The 6,128-nt window shown below is 35.6% G+C and overlaps 1 long non-coding RNA gene across 1 annotated transcript; it reads left to right on the top strand.

Moving 5' to 3' along the window:
* The first annotated feature begins 331 nt into the window (after positions 1–331).
* On the top strand, positions 332–2,572 carry LOC113338269. The gene is made up of 3 exons (XR_003354702.1): positions 332–471; positions 1,625–1,846; positions 1,980–2,572. It is a non-coding gene; the product is annotated as an uncharacterized LOC113338269 (long non-coding RNA).
* The last annotated feature ends 3,556 nt before the right edge of the window (positions 2,573–6,128 follow it).

The raw sequence follows: 6,128 nt of genomic DNA on the forward strand, positions 1-6,128 counted from the left end.
CAACATATTTCCCAAGAATAATTTGGTGGTGTATTTTGATACACGCGGCGTTTTCAGAAAAGGCATCCAAAGACATGTGTAACGACGCGTATATTTTTCGTTGGGATTTGAGACCTAGGCCAATCCATAAGAATATTTGTTTAGCTAAGTAGTTATCCCTTAGCAGCAATCAATGAGCATGAGTAGTGGATGCCAGGAAGACACTAGAAATTTTGAGCATGTAAGGCACGTGGTTGACATGAGCAGCAGGGGCATAGTCGCCTTTTTATTTTCTACATTACCAACCCGTTTTAAAGAGAAGAACAATCTTTTGTTTTCTGATGCCTAACCATAGCTTTGTTCCCTCACTCTGTCAATATTTCATACTCTAAGCAATCTCTATAAATTAAAGGAATAATTTTAGGCTCTCAAATTCAAATTGGAGTTCAACCCACTCTCTGTTTCTGGATAAGAAGGTTCGATTGCATTCAGGTAGGGGGTTTTCTTCCTTCTTCTGCTACTAAATCGTTTTTTATTTCAACGTCCAGTTTATGCTTATAGGAGATGTCGTGTATATTTTATATATGAAATTAGTTTCTTTTTTATTATCCCTGTTTTTGATGATTTTGCATGATAAGTGATTTGGTTTGGAATTATACAATTTCTTTGTTCAACTCTTGCATACTAAATTGGGTATGGTTTTAATTGTATAAATGATTTGACGAAGAGTAAAAATGTTTTGTAGTCATTGAAGTTCTATTTTAAAATTTCCATCAAATTTAACTCTTGTTTTAAATTTTAAACTAGCCTACTGCGTGTTTGTAAAATGCCTATGAGATATTTGGTTTTAATTTCATGCATGACACTAACTTTTGAGATAAACATGTTTATGGGTTACAACAGCGGTGACTGTGTACTAGTTGTCGTTCTTTGGGAACCATCATTTCGATAAGCCATTGGAACTGTTTGAACTCAAAACTCATCTGGTTACATAATTTCGTGTTTATATTTTTTTTTTTCTTGGACTTAATGAATATTTTTCATTTTGCAATAGCTTATTTTAATCGTCTATTTGTTTCTCAACAGTGAGATGATTTTTGGCTTACCTATTTCGTTCTCCTCCTTGCCTTTTTTTAACTCATTCGGTTTCTTATGAATAAAATGTTTAGAACGAAAACGTGTCATGCATGTAAGCCAAAACACTTCTTGATTACAATGATTTAATTGTGAAGAAAGGCAGTATACCAAAGGCTTTGCTATTGTTGCCTAGTTGTACGTTTCCATTATCGTGGGTCAAATCTTTGTGAAGTTAAACTATAAACATGTCCTTATCTTGCTGTTTATCTTAACGCTTCATCAAATTTACACCTAAATGCTAGTGCGACATCTCCATTCGTTGGCCTACTGTTTTATAGGAATATTCCATAGTTCTGTGAGAATTATGTGATTGTTTCGCTCAATGGTTGGTAGACTTCAATACTGATCATCTGATCATTTTCAGCAGTTTGAATTCATTTTATTTATCATGAATTTAATTTCGTACTTTGTGGTAAGTGATTCTCGTTCTCTTGCTAAGTCCTTATGGATTGCTGCCAGTACTTGTATTTGTGTAAGATTTTGGTTATGAATTTACGAGATTTTTCAGAACTTGGTCTGTGATATTTTCTTCGTGGGATTTGGATTTGGAAACTAGTGGACTCTACCTTAGAAACATCGGGTCCAGTGGCACCCACCACCTCGGTGGTAATCCGGAAGATCGTTACGGCAACGATGGCTGGTAACCAGAACTACCTTGACGGTGGCTTTGGCCATGGATAGTAAAGTGAAATTTATTTATGGCTCTAAATCGTGTTTGAACAGTATTTTCGTAAGGATTTCTTTTTCCATTTTATCACTTTTTCTGCTCTTTACGCATTTATATTTCATGCCGACATTACTTATTTTGCTGTTGTAACCCCTACTGGGCATTGGCTTATCCGTTTTGTTTTGTTCCCCCTCAGAATACGAAGAGAAGTTGCAACAGTAAGCCGGGCAGAGCTTACGGAAGCCTCTTAGCGCTATGAAAGTTAGTATGTTGTTAAGCTTATGATATTGTATATCATGGGGTACCTGGGTAGTTTAGTTTACTTGCCTTGATCCTATGTCATTTTTATACATTTTGCTGTTATCACTGGGATCTTGTACATGATCTTTATATGGTTTGTTACTGAAAACTGGTCGATTTCTCATACGATGGGTCTGGTATTGGGTGTTTGCAACAGAGCTTTTGTATCTCTCTTGTTTTCAGACGCCTATGTATTTCGTAGACGTACTTATATATGTTATCATGCTCGGAGATTCCTTTTTGTACCTTATCTCTTAAATTATGACCTTTGAAATTTTCTGTGTGTAAACTAAACTTAGATTTGGGTGCTTGAAATGTTTAGGTGTGCTTAATAATTGTTTTGAACTTGAGCATTTTTCATTAAAAATTGGGAGGGTGGTGTAGACTCTTAAATACATTTGATTATGCTAAGTTTAAGTTTAATTGTCTTGTTTCCATATGATTTCTTTAGCTTGAAGTTGTTAGTGGGCACAGTACTATACCACCTGAATATGAAAAAAATACTTTTTAAACCCCTTGAGTCAAGTCTTGAATGATTATTACAACTTTGTTTTTCTCTAAATTCCTAATCATCTTCCTTGAAATTAATTTGACTTAAACAGTGTGTTTTGAATTTTTATGCATTTATTTGAACGTTGATTATTATCCTACTCGTATTAGAATAGAATGACCGTAAATTTTATATTTTAGTAAAAATACTAATGAAGTTGATTATGTTTTCGATTTGGGTTTTGGTAGAGTCTACGGACGGAAGGGTTTTATTTAACACTTAAATCTCAAATAAATTTCAGTTTTTGACTCTCTAAATTTATTAATATCCTACTGTCTCTTTATGTATTTTTTTTTCATTTTATGTTTCATTTAATCTTTCGAGTGGCGTGACCGGAGTTTAACCTTGCTGGACGGGTTGAAACCCAGCCCGCTAGAAGGGAGAATTCACTGGTCTGTTACAACATGGCTGCTAGAGAAAGGGAATTCAAAAAAGGAAATCCAGAGCTATGGCAGCTAAAACAACATAAGCAAAAGCGTCACGACCAGGTTAAGAGATGACAAAGCGGCCGAAGCGCTAAAAACAACAAAAGCATCCCATGTGAACATTACGGTAGAACGCACCGGAGAGACCTAAGGCATGCCACCACCTGGAATTACGTATGCATATGGTTTTGTGAATCGTTACTTGGTATTAGGATGGAATTACGTATGCATATGGTTTTGTGAATTGTTACTTGGTATTAGGAGGGATCATGCACCAATATTCTAGGGGAAGTGGCGGAACAAGATCAAGATCATACAGCTTTCTTCACGCCCAAAAGGATGTACTGCTACACCATTGGGGAACGCGGGCTCAACCTACCAAAGACTCGTGTATGCAATCTTTTCCAAATGGATAGGAAAAACTCTAGAAATGTACGTAGAGGACATGCCTACGAAGAGCAAACTAGCAAAAAACCGTACGTAGAGGACATGCCTACGAAGAGCAAACTAGCAAAAAACCATGTCAAGGATCTTCACGAAAATTCTGATGCAATGCGTAAGCAGCGAATGAAGATCAATCCCAATAAGTGCACCTTTGGAGTAACTTTAGAAAATTTCTTATGGTACCTGGTAACGAAGCATGGGATAAAATTATATCCAATAAAGATCAAGGAAATCATGTATATCCCCTCATCTTCAACCTTGAAAGGAAGTTCAAAATCTCAATAAGAAGCCAAACAAGTTCATACAGAAAGAAGATTATAAAACCGCTTTTCATAAGATAAAAGAACACTTGGATAGCATCCCACATTCCAGAAGCTCGAGAGAGACGAGGTTTGGGTGCTCTACGTCAAAGATATGTGTAATGCGGTAAGCATGATCCTGAGTCATAACCAACAATAATAATTAAAAACGCATGGGATACCAAATATGCCCAATTTTTTCGTTCGACAACCTGTATAGATAAAATTTAATATAATAGCAAATAAACCAACCGAATGATCCTTGACAATATGTATATAGAGTTTATATCTCAACCTCTACTCAATCAGTATGTATATAGACTTAGAGTCCGTGCACCTGATTGTTACGCAGAGTACTTTGACGATCTCAAAAATCATTACACAAGATCAATGTAGTCGTATCCAAATAATCTAATCGAAATTCTACCAAATAATTAAAGTTATCTATCTTTCAAGATACGAATTCTATAAGAAACAAGTCTCGTAATCGATTAAAATTAAGCGGACGCATTTACTTAGATTTGAATATGTACAAATATTGTGTAAATCCAATTATAAAGATAAAAAATATAATGCGGGAAAATAAAAACACAAGACACCAGAAATTTTGTTAACGAGGAAATCACAATGGCAGAAAAACCTCGAACCTCGTCAAGATTGAACAACACACTGTATTAAGCTGCTACAGACATTAACCTACTATCAAACTTCGGATTAGAGTGTAGTTGAGACCAAACCCACCCTCCAAGCGATTCATTTACAATCGCGCTCCTTACGTCTCTTGAATCTCGCAAGGCTCTATGCACTTGATTCCCTTAGATGACCTAATTTACATCCTAACTGAAGTGAATATGGTTGGCTCCAATTTTCCTCTAACAGATGAGCCTATTGGATTTTCCTTTAGATTAAAGATCAAGGAATGGAAATCTGTTTGCAATAGACAAAGCTAGCAAACCTCATAAATCCGGAACTTATGACTTCCGGAGAGCATCCTAGATTCTTAACTACCTCTCAAGAACAATCTTCGAAAGATCAACTAAGATCAGTTTTCAGATATCTATCTTGAGGAATCACAAACTCTGAGACGAAGAGAACTTTGCAATTGCTATCTATCTTGCCTGAAAGAGATTACGAAAACCTCGATAACAGAAAAGAAAAATCAGGATTCACAAACTATCAAGGTAAAGATAATCGGACATGGCTTCACGAATCCCCAAAGTGAAGTCTTTTACTCGTATACCTAATTATGTTTCCCAGAGGAAACCTAGGTCGGTCAAGGACGACTCTGGAATCAACTAGGACACAAGGTGTCAGGGATTGATTTTCCCAGTTGAAAGAGCATCTCTATTAATAGTTTTCAAAGACCAGGGGTTGATTATAATTCAAGATAAGATAACTTGAAATCCAGCGAACACTTTAGGTCTTCAAAATACAATTGAAGAAATAAAAGCTATTTGATGAACGTATGGTATTTGAGTATACACATAGTTTCAGTTACAAAACTGTGTATAATGAATGTATGGTTTGGCAAGTTAGCCAAAAAACTAAAAGCTATTTGATGTTTATTTAAACACCTAAGAAATTAATCATGATAAACACACATAAGTGTTTAAGTGATCAATGAAGTCTTAAAAGTGTTTAAGAGAGTTCCAGCAATGCTAGACATATTAAAATAATAAGTCTTTAAGTAGCTTCTAAACATTAATTGTCAGGACAGTTAGTTTAACGTTTCTTGAAGTGCAGGGCTTGTTCACGAGTCAGGGTGCTACAGTTCGTGAACCGGGTTCGCCAACCCTATTAGACTACCGAACTCAGTTGACCACAGTTTGTGAACTGGGTTCGCCAAATGCCAGCCTATTTATCCAACTTAATATTCAGTTCACCACGGTTCGCAACCGGGTTAGTGAACTGTACCCAACTGAACTTGCAGTTTGTGAAATGGTTCGCCAACCTTCCTGTATTTCTGTAACTCAGATATCTATGGTTTGTGAACTAGTTCACTAACCTACCGTGAGTAGAAATATCAGTAAGTTCATATTTCTCTCTTATGACGTTTGAAACATTCCCAAGTGATATAATCATTTGCATGGGAAATTTTCAATTGATCCACAAATTTATTCATATAACTAATATTTTTAAGGACCGTTGAACATCTTATTTTCTAAATCATATTTCGATATTTTTCACAAGACAAGCTTGACTTGAAACTTCTTCTTATGATTCTACTAGTATTCATACGACATAGTCTCAACAAATAGAATGATGGTATAGTGACTAAAATAAAATGGTTCAGTATTCACATACCTGATATAGAAGTTCTCCAAATG

The sequence above is a fragment of the Papaver somniferum genome, unplaced genomic scaffold (assembly GCF_003573695.1).
Source record: "Papaver somniferum cultivar HN1 unplaced genomic scaffold, ASM357369v1 unplaced-scaffold_19, whole genome shotgun sequence".
Classification (NCBI taxonomy): Eukaryota; Viridiplantae; Streptophyta; class Magnoliopsida; order Ranunculales; family Papaveraceae; genus Papaver; species Papaver somniferum.